We start from the raw sequence: 17714 nt of genomic DNA, 5'->3' as shown, positions 1-17714 counted from the left end.
CCATCAACGAAATTTGCCTCCCATCAAATATGTTCAATACGCTGATGACCTAATCATTTACTGCCATCTTAAATCTGTCCCATCCTCATATAAACTTATACAAAGTGTAGTAAATCTACTTCAAGATAGATTTAACGAACTAGGATTATTACTCTCTGAGAGCAAAACCAAATTAATAAAATTTTCCATAGGGATTTCCACTCCCTTATCCCAAATTTTATTTAACAATTCTCTACTTTCTGGTGTTAATTATTGTAAAATTCTCGGTTTTATGTTTGACTCCAGATTAAATTGAAAAAATCAAATCTCTGAACTTAAAATCAATTGTTTTAAAAGGTTGAACATTGTTAAAACCCTCAGTCATCTTCAATGGGTTGCCAATAAAACTACTTCTAGGTCTGAGCGCTTTTCGCTTTAGTCTAATGAACTTTCTCCTACCCTAAGACGATAATCACTTCTACTTTCGTATGCTGCATCAACATCTGCAAATCCATTTAATCTTGTTCATTCCCTAATTGCCACAATGCCGTCTTCTTCCACTAACAATAACCAACACCTTATCATAAAACCTATACCTCAATTAATTTGTCCACTACTTAAAAATATTGACCTTTTTCTGACTAGTTTATTTCCTCTACCTTTACTTCCCCTCTGGGCTAAAGATATCCCTTCAATATATACCTCACTCACTATTTTTAACAAACTTGAATTTTCTAACCTTCTTATAAAGAAAGCATTTTTAGAATTTAATTCTCTATACAGATGCTTTTAAAACTACCACTGGTATTGGTTGTGCAGTAACCACTAAACATGAACTTGTAAGATCATCTCGGTTACCCTTAATATGCAACGTTTGCACAGGTGAACTATATAGTATTGTGTTGGCTTTTAAATGTATCTCACATCAAAACAGACATATTGCCATTTGTTCAGATTTTCTTTCATATATCCATTTAGTCAATACAATTTTCACTGAGCACCTATTAGTTCAAAACATTCATGACATATACCAAAATCTCTCTGCTTACGATGTAACAGTCTCTCTCATATGGCTGCCTTCTCACACCGGAATTAATGGTAATAAAACAGCAGATCATTTTGCCAAAGAAGCTATCAACCATGGGGTGACTGAAGTCACTCCAATTCAACTAGCTAACGAATCTCGAAATTCGTTTTCAAAAAGTCGGTAGAGGATACTTGACAACACTTAGAGCAAAAGAGCAAAACGACTTTTCATAAACTTCAATCTTTTATTGGTCATCTCTCCCTAGACTTCATAACTAGAAGAGAAGCATCGACTATTACAACTATGAATCAACCATACCAAACTTACCAACTGCAAACAATTCACCAACCTGTATAAAGCACTGGATTTGAAACCTACTCTAAGGAACTAGAGAATTGTCTACCTCTTCCTCAACTGTAAATTGTATATGTTGATTATGATACTTAAAAATGTTGACTATTTCAATAATTTTGTGTTTAGGAAGTGCCAAAACTAAATCATCTACATATCTTTAAAAAAAGGAATGAAAAAAGTACAATTGTTGATACAATCACTGATAACATCATCCTTGATATAGCTACTTAGAATGGGTGAAAGACTAGAGCCCATACCCATACCCATACTACCAAAAAAAATTTGTTTTTGGTAGTCTATGGAATCTTTTTTTTCCTATCTAAAAAATTTCTTTTTTCTTACTCTTATATATATATATATATATATATATATATATATATATATATATATATATATATATATATATATAAATATGTTGGCATAACTGCCAAGTTATTTATATTTTGAATACAGAACTTAAATTGTTTTTTTACTTTATTGTGCAGAAAATTGCTTTTTTTTCAGTTGTGTTAATAATAATATTGTTGTAGGTAATGCTGCATTGGAAAGTCTGGAGCTACCCGATTTAAAAAAAAAATTTCTATGCAGTAAGCATTTTGACCAAAACTATCTAAATGCAAACCAAAAAAATATAGTGAGGTAGAAGAGGAAGGTTTGTTAACGACACCACGCGTTTTTCATACGTATTCGATAGCAAAACAACCATCCACGGTGCCAATAGTGTTTCGCACTACATACATTGCTTATTTTAGTTCATGAAAACAATGTTACAATCAATTTTTATCACTAATTGTATCTTTATCACTTTGTAATTTAAAATTATTTCATTAATGAACAGCTCATTCATTTAAACTTCTCATTTATGTAAACAGAAATACAAAACTGGTGTTTATATTATAAAATACATAAATAAATAAAATAAAGGATACTATTTATTAAAGTGTTGTTAATTATTATTCCTTTTATCCCAACACATAGATTAATTTGTCCCTAAATATGTGTTGCCTCTTGTTGTGGCATATCGATGTGTTTATTTGTTTCAAAACCATTATCAAAAAACCATACCCATAAATTTACTATATTTTCAAACGTCATTTTAAAGATTAAAAGATTGAAAATTTAATTTTCTCAAAACATACATAAAACCATTGTTTAAAAAGATTTTCTTTTTTAAACAATGATAAAACTTAAGTCTTGACTAAAAAATAAACCTCCGCATGAGTGTTCTAAGACGATAGCAATCGAGTGTATTTCAATTAAATATTTAATCCTTTTCTAGCAAATCATATAACCAAAATAAATATCTGATAAACTAATAAAAATTAAAAAAAAGTCAGCATTTACCTACTTTATTTAAATAGATTACTAACCGATTTAGATTTAGCAAGTCTCAAAGTATAAAAACAATTTGAAATATTCGCTCGAAATAGTCAAGTTATCTTTCACTAGACGCATACAACGATAATAACAATAAGCATTTTATTAAAGTCTTATATTTTCTTCACAATCTGGCATCCGTGTACAGGTTTGCCTTAGTCATGAGACAGGTAAAAATATACTCGAATAGAATCCTGCCGAGAATTAAGTTTCTGTTAATAGTTTTTTAAATTTATGACTAGAGGCCGCTACATGACGGCAGAGTAAAAGTCAAACGTTTGTTCCATAAGAATTGTCTAACTAGTCCTATTTAAACAATGGTTTTATACATGATAAAAATACGAGGATGGTTAAAATGTTTTGGGTACTCTGCTTTCCTTCGGGTCGCCTTTTTTTTGTTGCTTTCTCTCCAACGTTCTCTTCACATATTGCTGAACTGCTCTTCACCGATCTGACGACCTAAGCCGTCTCTTAAGCAGGCTCCTCTCTGCTGTTCTTATATCGCATACAAATGAGACAGTATCCGATATTTCACAGTACAAGTATTTGGAATTTTCTATCTTTAGAAATCTATAAAGGTATCTGTAACACAACCATGTCCTGTGAGTGTTATTGTGGCTAAGTTTAGCTACTCTACATTTAGTTTTTGTTTTTTAATTCGTCATTCATTTTTCATATTAATTTATAACTTTATTTTTCCTATTGTAATATTAAAAGAAAGAGAAGGATATAGATAGCCAAAATCTTAAACTAAGGCTTTAAAAGGTACGAAAGATCATAGGTATATTACTCAACTCTATTTGGTGGGGCAAAAATATTAGCAAAAGCAATATAAAGGAGTTGGTCAAACTATCGTTGATTTAGTTCTTACATACTGCGACGTTTGGACAATAAAAGAAGAAGACAAAAGACTACTTACAGCAGTCGAAACGGACTACCTACGACGAACTGCAGAATTTCTAGAATAAATCGGATTCGCAACGAAGAAATCCGAAACACTACTGTAATCTAGTTATGAAGTGAATATTGATCAGTGTAGTAGTGTATGGAAGCTCGGAAGACTGAGACCTCGGAAGCCTTGAAGAAGATATCAGAGAGGATATAGAAAACTCGGCGCAATAAACATCAACGCGGTTCAACCCGGAAGACTGGTGAGTTTAATACTAATTTTTTATAATAGTATTAATCTTAGCTCTAGGTTTAATATATATGTATATATATATATATATATATGTATATATATATATATATATATATATATATATATATATATATATATATATATGTATATATATATATATATATGTATATATATATATATATATATATATATATATATATATATATATATATATATATATATATATGTTTGGTATAAAATTTAGGAGGTCGCTGGTTAAATGATATTAGATAAATAATTATAAAGTAAAAATATAATATTTTGTTTGTGAATAAATTAGCGACAAATAGCAAACACAACTGTAAATAAATTAAGAAATTAACTGGTCTTACTCATTATTGATGTTTGTACAAAGAATATAGACTTACCACTTGAAATATTCATGTGTTCTTAGCCAGGGAAATCTCGTTGATACCGCGTCGGGGCGCCCACCGACGCTCGATGGCGAGAACCTATAACACATTAGGTCCGTTTGGTTCGCTGTCTGGGGATGAAGTGTCTTGAGTTGAGACTTAAGACGGTCAGAAACCACCCTCTGACCACGCTTCGAGGTGGTCGGTAGCAAGAGGATAAACCCATAAATCACTCTATTGTATTATTAATTGTGACCGTAATACGAAACCGTACACTTGTGTGTATTAGCGACACAAAAATAACAAAGGAAGTCAAATTCTCCGTACTTAAAACATAATAAATGAGACAACCAGTTTAGCAATTTTACAGGAAGCAATATATTTTACCAAAGTCGTTAGAATACATAGCATTGAATTAGATCACATTACAGTACCGTAACAGAAAAATATTAAATGTAAAAATATGAAAACAAATGGTATATACTTTCCCAAACATTCTCCCGCGCCAAAAACGAATGTTTTTAAGAACAGCTGAAAAAAAAAGTGTAAAGAATAGACATGAAAGATCGATATACTAATAAAGAACTAAGTAAGAATAAAATATGAATTGACAAATATGCGGCGGTCATATTTTGACCACAGAACATTGTTGGATGTCGTCTGACCCTGTGCTTAGATTAACAACGCGTACAATGTCATCAATTAGTAAGGAATTGCGTCGAATCAGTAGAATTTTTCGATCGTCTAAACTAGAAAGACTGTGTCATACACAATACCGTTGGCACCTTTTCCTATAAGAATTCCGTGGGGTGCGAAAAGACAAGAAGAAGAATAGCGTCGAAATCTCGGCGTGGTGTACCATTTCAAGTCTTCAATGACAACCGGGAAGTAATGATATTTCGACGAGCTCCACGGTAGGAAAATGCCAGTTTGGTAAAAATTTTAATAATTGTGCCAGTGATAAAACACGACTAACACAATCAGAGAGATGTTGATTAGAAGGCATTTGATGCCGAGTAGAGTGTGGTATCAGTTCTTGTATGTGTTTAATACGATTGACAATTTATGGGTATAAAAATTAGCTCAAGGGAGCGCAATCGTCGATATCGGAATCGAAATATCGGAAGATCGGACGAACAATCCTTTGACAAAAGTGACTAGATCAGCCAGCAATATGGCTGCTAAGAGTTCCAATCTTGTCGAGACAGAGCGAGCATGAAAATTGGACTAGACTCGTTGACAAAAGTGACTAGATCAGTCAGCAATATGGCTGCCAAGAGCTCCTATCTTGCGATAGATGTTCCTGTACATAAATAACACCAGAAATGTAACACATACAAGTACAGAGGTCAGATGTATTTGTTCAGATGTTTCATCATCCCAGGATATATTGAAGTACCACAACGGTTTTAGAAGACGTTTGACTCCTGAAGAGGATAGCAACAAAAATACGACTGATTTACAAACGAATAGCCCGCTTTGTGCACGGTTTGTCAAAGGGACAAAAAGAATGAGAAAAGAAATCAGTCGTAGGATTCCATTTTAGGCCCAGTACCGTAAAAATGAAAGGTTCCTCTTTGTCAACGAACAACATGTCAAAATGTCTAAGCCAAAGCCTGAAAATAATTAGAGATGGTTGCTGACCTTGTCGATTTGTCTAGCGAAAAACCATCGAGCTTTAAAAGCTAAGCGAGTGCTCACTGCAGAAGGTGAGTAGTATCAAAGAGAATCACTTGTAGCGTGATTCTGACGTAGGTCCGTCGAGATAGCTGCTGGCCCACTGCCTAGCGGAAAACCATCGTATCGTGCTTTAAAAGCTAAGCAAGTTCTCACTGCAGAAGGTGAGTAGATCAAAGAGAATCACTTGTAGCGTGATTCTGACGTAAGTTCGTCGAGATGGTTGCTGGCCCACGGCCTAGCGAAAAACCATCGAGCATTAAAAACTAAGCGTTACTCTTGTAGAGTTTATAAGCGAAAGAAAACGAAGAAGTACCGTTAGTAACGATACGTAGTAAAAACTCTTGGAGAGGTTTAAAAAGTCCGATTTCCAGAGAACCCCTTTTATAGTTCCAAAATTCCTCATTTACTTTAATTTGCCGATACATTTGCTTTATATCGCAAATAAAACAACAACGAAGATATCGAAAATTAAGTAAAGAACGAGATGCCCCTTTAGGACCGGTATGAAAGGCGTCGATTAGTGACACACCTCGAACGTCATGTAGATTGGCGTCGAAGCTAGTACGAATCTTGGATAAAAGAAGCGAAATAAAAATTTGTTTTTTGAAAACTGTGTCAGAGTTATAAGAAATAATCGATTTAAAATCGGATTCAGAAACCGGCATCATATGTTGAGAAGTAACAAAATCTTCCATGAATGCAACATATGCCTCTTTGAGATTCGGAAGTTTCCTGAAGCGATTCTCTAGCATACAAAATGAAGATATGCATAAGAATAAAGAACAAGTGGCGAATATAAACAAGAGAAAAAGATAAATAAAGAGGATTGGGTTGTAGAAACGGTGGAATAACAGAAAATCGGCCTGTTAATTTTCAAAAAATCAACAACTGAGAAATATCCTTCACGAGCTTCGTCGGGTTGGGACAAAACTAACAGGTGCCTACTCTTGTCGACTTCCCAAAACCTTTGTAGAAAATATCTATGTTTGTATACATAGAAGTAACGAAAGATGTGAAATAAAATATAGACTAAGTCGTAGAGACTCGCCCTTATAGAACATAATTGAAAATGATTTCTAAGACCACAGGATGATTTGGTTCGCCGAGAATTTTGACCAGAATTTACGAAACGAAAAACCAATTCAACCCCTATGAGTATTTCTATAAGATCTGATTACCAAAATGCGTGATTTGGTAGATCACGGAAATAAAATTGGCTGTGTAGCCTGTATCTAGCAGGATACGAATTATAAGAAAGATGCGAAAACATATTTGATCTGTATCAAGTATGTGAAAAGAAATAGACGAGGACATTACATGTGGTTGTGTAGCAAAATAGAAATGATAGTATTTGAAGAAGTGGTTGTCTAAAGGAACAAGATAAATTTAAGCGTTGGTTAACAAACGAAGCAAAACGCGAGACCGTGATTCGCCAACCGTGCAATTCGTCGTTTCGAATGAGGTGGAATCAGGCCAAGTACACAAGAATTATATGGATTAACCAACGAGAAAAGTTCTTGAAGCCGTTTAGTCCCAAAAAATACAAACATTTATATGACTGATAAGAACCGGAACACAAGACACATTTAACACCTTGATTAGTTACCTTAGGGTGCTTTGTGGCACTAACGAAACCACAAGTAACGGAGATTTTATCGAAATATTGAAATAAGACAGCGATAATCGAAAGCGAGTAGAAAAAGACAATAAATTCAATGGAAACAAGGTTGTGAGATTTATGAAAATCTACCTTGACTACGAATAATATTGAAGGTGTGTGGTTTTGATACTTGAATGCGTTTCATAGGCCTCCTTGAATCTAGAGAATGCCGAGTATGGCGCGAAAAGTTGGATTTGTTCATTTTGTTGAGCATTGTAAGATACAAGCACGAAAGAGAAGACAATGCAAACATAAATTAACAAATCAACACGAAGAGAATATCTAGATTTAAAGAAGAGAACGGTTTTAAACAAAATCAATTGCAAACAAGTAAGAATATCGGTAAAAAAGGTAAGTAGCGAAAGGTATAGTAACAAAGAAAATCAAAAGATATGTGTTTAAGTTAACAAAGAAGACGTACAGAATGAGTTGGAAAGTATTGTACAAGTAGAATGAAAATAACACAAAAATTAGCACAAAAACAATGTAAAAAATGTAAAACAATCAATCGTAAATGTATATATATATATATATATATATATATATATATATATATATATATATATATATATATATATATATATTGATACGATTGGGGTTTATAGAAAATAATTTATAAGTTATATACTACATAATATTAGATATAAAAAAGTATTTGATTATTTTAAATAAGTTATATACTAGAGAATTTTATAAAAATATATTTATGTGAGGGCATTTTTAAGAAATTAGCATATAATAATTGTAAAAAGTTGTAGTTTAATGTTGTAAATATATTTAAGTGAGCCATGTGCATAGGCAACCAACTATACATATGTGTGATAGACAGATATACATACTCTCCAAGTGACATTTTAGAAAATAATTGGGAATATAAAGTGGGGTTATAATAATAATGTTAGTTTAAAATGTTTAATTTATATATATTTAATGATTTAAATGTTTATTCTGATCTGAAAAGCCAAAATGTCAACAAAATTATCAATAGAACATTAATGAATTCTCCAGAATGCAGAATTTGACCTTTGTTTATGTTGGAACATTCTGGAATAATGATTATGTTGGTGGATCGAACAGATACTTTTTTCGAGAACATCCATATAGAAGAAATAGAACTAAATCGAACATGATCTCTTACCAGATGGTTCTAGAACATCCAAAAAGATATAAATACCCGTGATTTGGATTCAAGATAGCAGTTTATTATGAAAGTTAGTAGAAGATAGACTCATTTAGTTAGTGAAGTCAATTGTTCAGAATTTTCAAGTCAGTCAATCAGTTACAAATAGTCCAATTGTTTAATATAGTGAGTTAAATTTTTTTTTTTTTTTTATTAACATTTAAGATTTTTACAATCTGTTTTGCAGTGAAAACAATAAGTAAAATTTTTTGTCTTTACATGACAGAGAGATGTAAGGTCCAGTGACCAAATCATCACGACACAAATTGGCTTTTTACCGGTAGGATGCGCACATACACTGATACGCGAGCACTAAAAGCGGCACTGATCACAATGGCTGGGTGCTGTTGAAGGCGTAACTCCCACTGCTGTAGGCTCTGTCAGGATAGGTGAGGTAGGTCCAAGGGGTCATGTCGCTTCAATCTCTTCGCTTGTTGGTTGTTGAGAAGATTGTGTGCCAGGGTATTAGGATGCACCCGCAACCTGTTTTGATATTGTTCAGAAGTTTTTTTGCACTCTTCAGAGACTGTTAGTACCTGAAGATCTCTATGTATTGCATCATTCTGGATATACCAAGGTGCATTAGCGATTGTTCTCAGAGTTTTGGATTGGAATCTTTGTATTATCATAATATTAGATTTGCTAGCTGAACCCCAGAGCTGTGAGCCATATGTCCAAATGGGTTTTATTATTGTATTGTATATCAGCAGCTTGTTGTCAATCGATAGGTGAGAGTTTTTTCCCAACATCCAGTAAAGTTTTCTGTATAAAATTCCCAATTGAAGCCTTTTCGTCCATATATGTTTGGTCCAAGTTAGACGTTTGTCAAGGTGAATACCTAAGTATTTTACGTCATGCTTTTGGGGCAAAGGATGTCCATTGAGGTTAACTTGTGGACATGTACCTTTTCTTAGAGTGAATGTAATTTGTGTAGATTTTGAGGGGTTTACTCTAATTCTCCAGAGTTTAAGCCATTCATTTGTTTTGTTCAGATGTAGTTGCAGTCTCTCTGATGCTATTATTGGGTTGCTATGAGAGGCCAAGAAAGCAGTATCATCTGCGAATGTTGCAAGCGTTAGGTTATTGCTTATTGGCAAGTCAGCCGTATATATCAGGTACAGAATCGGTCCGAGCACACTACCCTGAGGTACACCAGATAGGATGGGGTAGAGTTTTGTATAGGCTTCACTATATTTTACCAGATATCTCCTTTCTGTAAGGTATGATTGAAGCAGTTTAAAGTAAGGGTAAGGTAAATTTTTCTTTAATTTGTACAGAAGTCCTGTATGCCACACCTTGTCAAAAGCTTGAGAGGCGTCTAAAAAGGCTGCAGTATAATATTGCTTGTTCTCGAGACTACTTCTTATTGTTGTGTATAATCTGTGAACTTGTTCTATTGTACCATGTTGGTTACGAAAACCGAATTGATGGTCAGGTATGAGACACTTTTCGTCCAATATTGGTTTGATTTTTCGTAGTAGAAGTTTTTCGAAGACCTTAGAGATGACTGGAAGTAGACTAATCGGTCGGTATGAGTTGACATCTTTTGGATCTTTACCAGGTTTTTGAATGAGTATAATCTGTGCCACTTTCCATTGCAGAGGGAAGTAATGCAGACTAAGCATAGCATTGAAGATCATAGTGATTATTCTGTAACAGTCATTGGTTAGTTCCTGGAGGATCTTACCCGTTATGAGGTCGAATCCCGGAGCCTTATTGTGTTGTATCTCATTCTTTATTATCTGTTTTACTTCTTTAATATTAAACTTGGTGATTGGTAGATCCATTTGATATGGAGCCTTAAGAAAAGAATTAAATGGTTCTTCTTGTTCTAATGGCACTACTCTGTTAAATGGACTAAATACTGTAGAAAGATGTTCAGCGAATGTCTCAGATTTTTCTGTGTCTGTTCTTGCCCATTTACCTTTGACATTTTTTAGAGGAGGTATGGCGTCTTGTGGACCTTTTACCTTTCTCGTCGCCTTCCATAGAGAATAATTGGTGTCTTTGGACGGAGTCAAATTTTCTAAGTAAGTTTGGATCCCCCTGTTTTTCTCTTCTTTTAATAGATTTTTAAGTCTTCTGGTAATTCTGTTTAAATTTTGTTTGTCAATAGGAGCGTGTGTGTTTTGCCACTTTTTCCTAAGTTTTCTTTTCTCATCGATCAGGTTTTTTGCACTTTGCGAACAGTTTATGCTTTCCTTCCATGTTGTCTGTTCAGGAGTAGAAATCCAACCTGCCTTTTGTATGGAGGTAGTAAGTTGTTGTACCGCATTTTCAATTTGTAATTCTGTTTTAAGTGGCAAGTTCGTTGGTATTTGTTCTGCTAGTGCGCTTCGGAATATTTTCCAATTTGTTTGATTATTGGTTAGGACTGGAGGCTTATTTCTGAGTATGATTTTGGAGTCTAGGTCAATTAGAATGGGAGAATGATCTGAAGAGAGGTCCCAGCATGATTATATTGCTAAATAGTTAAGAGAGATACCTTTAATCACACAGAAATCTAAGAGATCTGGTGTTTTATTTGGATCTGTAGGCCAATAAGTTGGTTCTCCTGTAGATATGTGTTGTAGGTTGTTTCCTGTTATTGACTTCAGCAGTTGTCTACCCCTTGTTGTAATTACCCTAGAGCCCCAGTGATGATGTTTACAGTTAAAGTCTCCTCCTGCTATGAATTTGTGTCCAAGAGAACTGAAATAGGTGCTAAAGTTGTTTTCGTTGATTGGTTGACCAGGAGGACAGTAGACCGCAGATAAGGTAAGGTTGCCTAGCCAGTCTTTGATGACAATGCTAGTTGATTGCAGGTACTTTTCGCTGAGCTTATTTAACTCATGGTGTTTTATATTAGATTTGATAATAATAGCTGTGCCACCGTGTGCCTTGTCATTTGGATGTTTTGTGTAGTGGACAATGTATTTTGGAATTTTGATATAGTTTTTGTCTGTTAGATGAGCTTCTGATACAAGCATAACATCAATTTTCTTCTCGTCGAGGAAAATTTTTATTTCTTGGATGTGGTTCGTTAGGCCATTTGAGTTCCAGACGGCTATTTTAAGTCTGTGTTGCATTAGTGCATTTTGGAAATCATAGACATAAGAAGATTAAGCATAGTGTCCATTCTCTCTACTAGTTTTGTCATCAGGTTTTCAAGGTTGGCGATTTTCGTTGAATGGTTTGAGCCGACATTAGTTTGTTGATTTGTGATTTCATCCGCTTGACTATTTTCTGAAGTTTTTTGAGCGTAAGAAACACCAGGGGTTACTCTTTGACTATTGGTTTCATGGGTGTCTGTTCTGTGGGTCTCTTGATTCTTTCTGAGTTGGGGGAATTTTTCTTTTTGTATTTGTTTGTATACGCTGCAGCCCTTATAGTTGGCCGGATGGTTTCCCATACAAAGTACACATTTTACGTTATTGCTGCGTTCTTTTCGTGGACAGTGTAAAGTAAGATGATTACTTGCACACTTTACGCATCTTGGAGGCATATGGCAGAATTTTTGTGTGTGACCGTAGCGTTGACATTTGGTACATTGGGGAACCTGACGTTTGGGATATGGTGGTTCGAAGGACACAATCATGTTCTGGAGTGCTCTCACATCATATATGTCTTTATTATTTGGCTTAGTTTTTAATTCTATATAAAAGAGCGGAAGCGCTATTTTGGATCCATTCTTATATATATTAGCTATATTGGTTACTTCGTGTCCCATTAATCCTAGCTCATGTACTAAAGCGTCTTTATCTGCTGTCTGATGCATATTACGAAGCACAACTCGGAATGTTCTTTCTTCCTTTGTTTGGTAGGTGTAATAATGTGTATTTTTCTCATTGAGTGCTTTGGTTATGTTTCGGTAATATTCAGAAGTTGAGGGCTGGATCTTTACTTGGTTGTTATAGAGACATTTGATGGAATATCCCAGAGGGGATATTGTTTCTAACAATTGTCGAAGAGGTTGTATATCACCTACATCTGAAACGAATATGGGTGGGGGTTGAATACTTTCTTTAACTGCATCAGTTCTGGTTTGGTTGGTCTCATCAGGTACTTCATCTAAGCTAGCAAATCTATTAGACGTTGGTGTGGGTGCTTTGAGCCAGTAATCGCTCATTATTGTTTGTTTTAGTTGTTTATCACCTCCAGGGCTGTCATTTCTTGCTCGTTTGTGGGCTTGAACAGTTTTCCATTCTTGATCTCTGTTTTCTTGGCTATCTTGTGGATTAGCGATGTATATTTGTGACGGTAGATAAGAAGAAGAAGAAGCATGATTAGAAAGAAAAGAGTTACCTGGTTGTTCATGTTGATTCTCAGTTGACTCTGTCTCTTGGAGTACTATATTGGTTGAGCAATTTTCATTCCTTTGTTGTTCGCTAGACAAGGTTCTGTTGCTCGATGGTTGTTGCATGGTAGTTATTTGCAGATTAGCAATGTGTTTTTCTGAAGTTGAACTTCTCGGCGGAGATCTGCTCACTTTGTTTGAATTTAAGAACGGATTGTCTATGTCCATCCTGTATCACGATTAAATATTTTATCCATCACGAACAATTGTTTATGATACGCCTATGACTTTTATTTGGCGGTATTTGGCGTTTGGAAATAGCACTTGTTTTATTTTGTTTGCGTTTTTACAACACTGATAATTAATATTAGTAATTAACGATATAGTTTCCAATAAGAACTGGTTACTATAATAATAGATATTTTTGTACTAGAAAAACAAATTTATGCGACCGTCTTCAGCAAAGGTTGGAACGAGACTCTATGAGTGAGTTAAATGAAGATTAAAAATTATGCACATTTATAATTATACACAAATAATTATTGAAGATTATAAAAGTATATTAGAAGAATATTGGAAGGAATTAAAATTATATTATGATTGGAGATTAGTATATATCAACTTATAATAATTGGATATTGGTATATTGAAAAGAAGAATAAATATAAATGCTGTTTTGCTGGTTTGCTTGGTGGTTTATAAATGCTGGTGAAGAAAAATATATCTTATATTGGTAGAAGCTGATAATTGGAAAAAGTAATTTCACAAAAACAAGGATAACCGAAGTACGAAGACATTCAGTGGTGATTAGAATCTATATAGTGGAAAACAGTTCATTTAGGCATTCAGTGGCAAATTTTGTTAATATAATTTAGTTAGTGTCATAACAATTTCAATTTTGAAGATAGTTTGTTTAAATTTTACATTGTCTATAAAATTTAATTAGTTTTATAAGAATATCAATTTAAAGATAGTTTATTTTAAATTTACATTGGCTAGGTTAGATATATATGTGTGTTTCATAATAGTTATAATAAAGATAATTTAAAAAAGTACTTACAAACTAATTCTTTGAGAACCGCGATAAAAACCCTATATTATTAAAATTACTCATTGCTCATCATTCAAACAAACAACACATCATAACAATATATATATATATATTGTTATGATGTGTTTTTTGTTTGAATGATGAGCAATGAGTATTTTTAATAATATAATATATAGGGTTTTTATCGCGGTTCTCAAAGAATTAGCTTGTAAGTACTTTTTTAAATTATCTTTATTATAACTATTATGAAACACACATATATATCTAACCTAGTCAATGTAAATTTAAAATAAACTATCTTTAAATTGATATTCTTATAAAACTAATTAAATTCTATAGACAATCTAAAATTTAAACAAAACTATCTTCAAAATTGAAATTGTTATGACACTAACTAAATTATATTAACAAAATTTTGTACCTTTCTTTCACTGAATGCCTAAATGAACTGTTTTCCACTATATATATTCTAATCACCACTGAAAGTCTTCGTACTTCGGTTATCCTTGTTTTTTGTGAAATTACTTTTTTCAATTATCAGCTTCTACCAATTTAAGATATAGTTTTCTTCACCAGCATTTATACACCACCAACCAAACCAGCAAACAGCATTTATATTTATTCTTCTTTTCAATATACCAATATCCAATTATTATAAGTTGATTTATACTAATCTCCAACCATAATATAATTTAATTTCTTCCAATATACCTTTTTTTATCTTCAATAATTATTTGTGTATAATTATAAATGTGCATTAAATTATATGCATAATTTTTAATCTTCATTTAACTCACTATACTAAACTATTGGACTATTTGTACTTGATTCACTGACTCTAACTAACTTTCATAATAAACTGCTTGACTTCTGACTAAAAACTTCTAAAAACTCCTAAAAACTGCCATCTTGAATCCAAATCACGGGTATTTATATGTTTTTGGATTTCTAGAACCATCTCGTAAGATATCATGTTCTATTTTGTTCTATTAACTACTTGTCTGAATTTTCTGGAACAAACCATTTCGCAAACATGGCCATCTCCGGAGATCCAGAGAATTCCATTCTTTTCTATTAATAATTTTGTTTACATTTAGGCTTTTCAGATCAGAATATATAATTAAATTAGTAACTTAACATTCTAATTTAATAAAATACACATTTCAAACAATATATTATTATAACCCACTTTATATTCGTAAATATTCTTAAACGTCACTTCAGAGTATAAATATCTGTCAATCTCCGAGAGTATTTTTGGTTGCCTAAGCACATGGCTCACTTATATATATTTACAATATTAAAATACAACTTTTTACAATTATTATATGCTAATTTATTAAAAATGCCCTCACATAAATATATTTTTATAAATTTCTCTAGTATATAACTTATTTAAAATAATCAAATACTTTTTTATATCTAATATTATGTAGTATATAACTTATAAATTATTTTCTATAAACCCTAATCGTATCAATACCCCAAAATAATATTTAAAATAAATAATTTACTTATTATTTTTTTAAATATTAATTTTCTCATACCTTATTAAATTTAATAAATCAAAAATTTTTTTTTTTTTTATTTAAAATGTGTTAAATACATCCCTGTTCGCTGTCTATGTCAAAACAGAGAACAACGGATCACAGTTCGGCTATTCTATGGTCAAACTGTCATGTCAAATGGAGAGAATAAAATATAACCTTAATTAAAAATATAATCTATATTGTGTTATGTTTATTTATATACAAAATCTAGGAATTATTTCCATTCAAACTAACTTTCATCAATATAAATTGGTAAGTTTTACACTTTTTATAAAGACATTTACACAATCAATTCTGTATCTAACCCCAAATTATGATTTTTAGGGTACCAAACAATTTCCATATGTACAAAATTCAACAAGTATGATGTCAAATTTATTCACAACAAAGAAATCTACCATCTATCTATGAAATGGATCTATCAGTAAGTTTTTTTTTTAATTCTTTTCTTTGTTTAGTTGACATATTGGGCATTGGGTAGTAATTTCTTTTGCTATACTTATGTCATTCTTTGCAAAATAATTGTCCCTAAATAGCATCCATAGCTTTCTTGAACCAATATGCATATAATTGTTATGTAAATTTTTCAATATTTTCTTTGCTAAAGTTCTAGTTATTACATATACTTCTATGCCATTTAATGTTTTATAATATACTCCATCTTTCCTAAGGACTTTTTGTTTTTCACTCAAATTGATCTGATCTCTTATAATTTCTTCTTTAGAATATAATCCAGTACTTTCTACTAATTGATTTAATCCAATTTTTATTGTTCGCTGCCCTTTTTGTGGTGTATTTTCTAACCTTGATAAAGCATCTGCCACTATATTGGATTTTCCAGAAATGTATTTGATTTCAAAGCAGTATTCACTAAGTATTAGACTCCACCGATGTATTCTACTGTTTCCATATTTGTTATTTAATATAGACGTTAAAGCTTGGTGATCTGTTTCTATTGTAAATTCATTACCCAACAAATAAAATCTTAGTTTTGTGACACAGTGTATTATACTTGCTAGTTCTAATTCTGAAACTGAGTAACCCTTTTCATGTGGCTTTGTGATTCTTGAAATGAATTGTATTGGGTATTCGACCCCATCATGTATTTGTAATAATACCCCTGATAATCTCTCTATTGATGCATCTGTTCTTAATATGAATGGCTGTGTGTAGTCAGGATAGTATATTTTCAAATTTGACAGAAAAATGTTTTTAATCTCTTGGAATGCTAGTTCTCTTCTCTGATCCCATCTCCATTTTACACCTTTTCTCAGTAGTTCAAGTAATGGAATTTCTTTTATACTTAGATCTGGTATCATCCTTTTATAATAATTAATTATTCCAATAAATCCTTTTAAAGTTCTTAAATTGTGTGGTGTTTTATATTCCTGAATGACTTGTGTCCGTTCTGGATCCATTTCGATTCCCTTAGTGTTAAGTTTATAACCTAGATATATGACTTCTTTTTGAAAAAATGTACATTTTTCTTGATTTATTTTTAGTCCAACTTTGTCTAATCTATTTATTATAATTTTTAGGTGTTTCTCATGATCTTCAGCCGTTTTAGAAAAAATTAATATATCATCAATGTAGTGAATTACAAAATGTTCATATTGATCCAATATATCATGAAGACATCTACATAGAGCACTGCAAGATGATTGAAGTCCAAATGGTACTACTTTGAATTGATATACTACTTCATCTATCTGAAATCCTGTATACTGTCTACTTTTTCCTTCTAGAGGTATTAACCAGAAACTATGCTGTAAATCGATTTTAGTGAAAAATGACATTCCTGTAATTCTTCCTAATATTCCATCTATACTCATTGGTGCTTCAAATTGCTTTTCAGTAATCTTGTTAATATTCCTTGCATCCAAACATAACCTGATTTCAACTGATCTTTTTCGTACTACTACTATGGGGTTAATAAAGCGTGTGTCTGCCTTCTCAATGATCCCATCTTCTAACATATTATTAATTGTTTTGTTTACTTCTTCTCTGTATTTATATGGTATTGGGTATGATTTTGTTTTAAAATCTT

The sequence above is a fragment of the Diabrotica undecimpunctata genome, chromosome 8 (assembly GCF_040954645.1).
Source record: "Diabrotica undecimpunctata isolate CICGRU chromosome 8, icDiaUnde3, whole genome shotgun sequence".
In the NCBI taxonomy this organism is placed as follows: Eukaryota; Metazoa; Arthropoda; class Insecta; order Coleoptera; family Chrysomelidae; genus Diabrotica; species Diabrotica undecimpunctata.
This window is presented reverse-complemented; position numbering follows the sequence as displayed.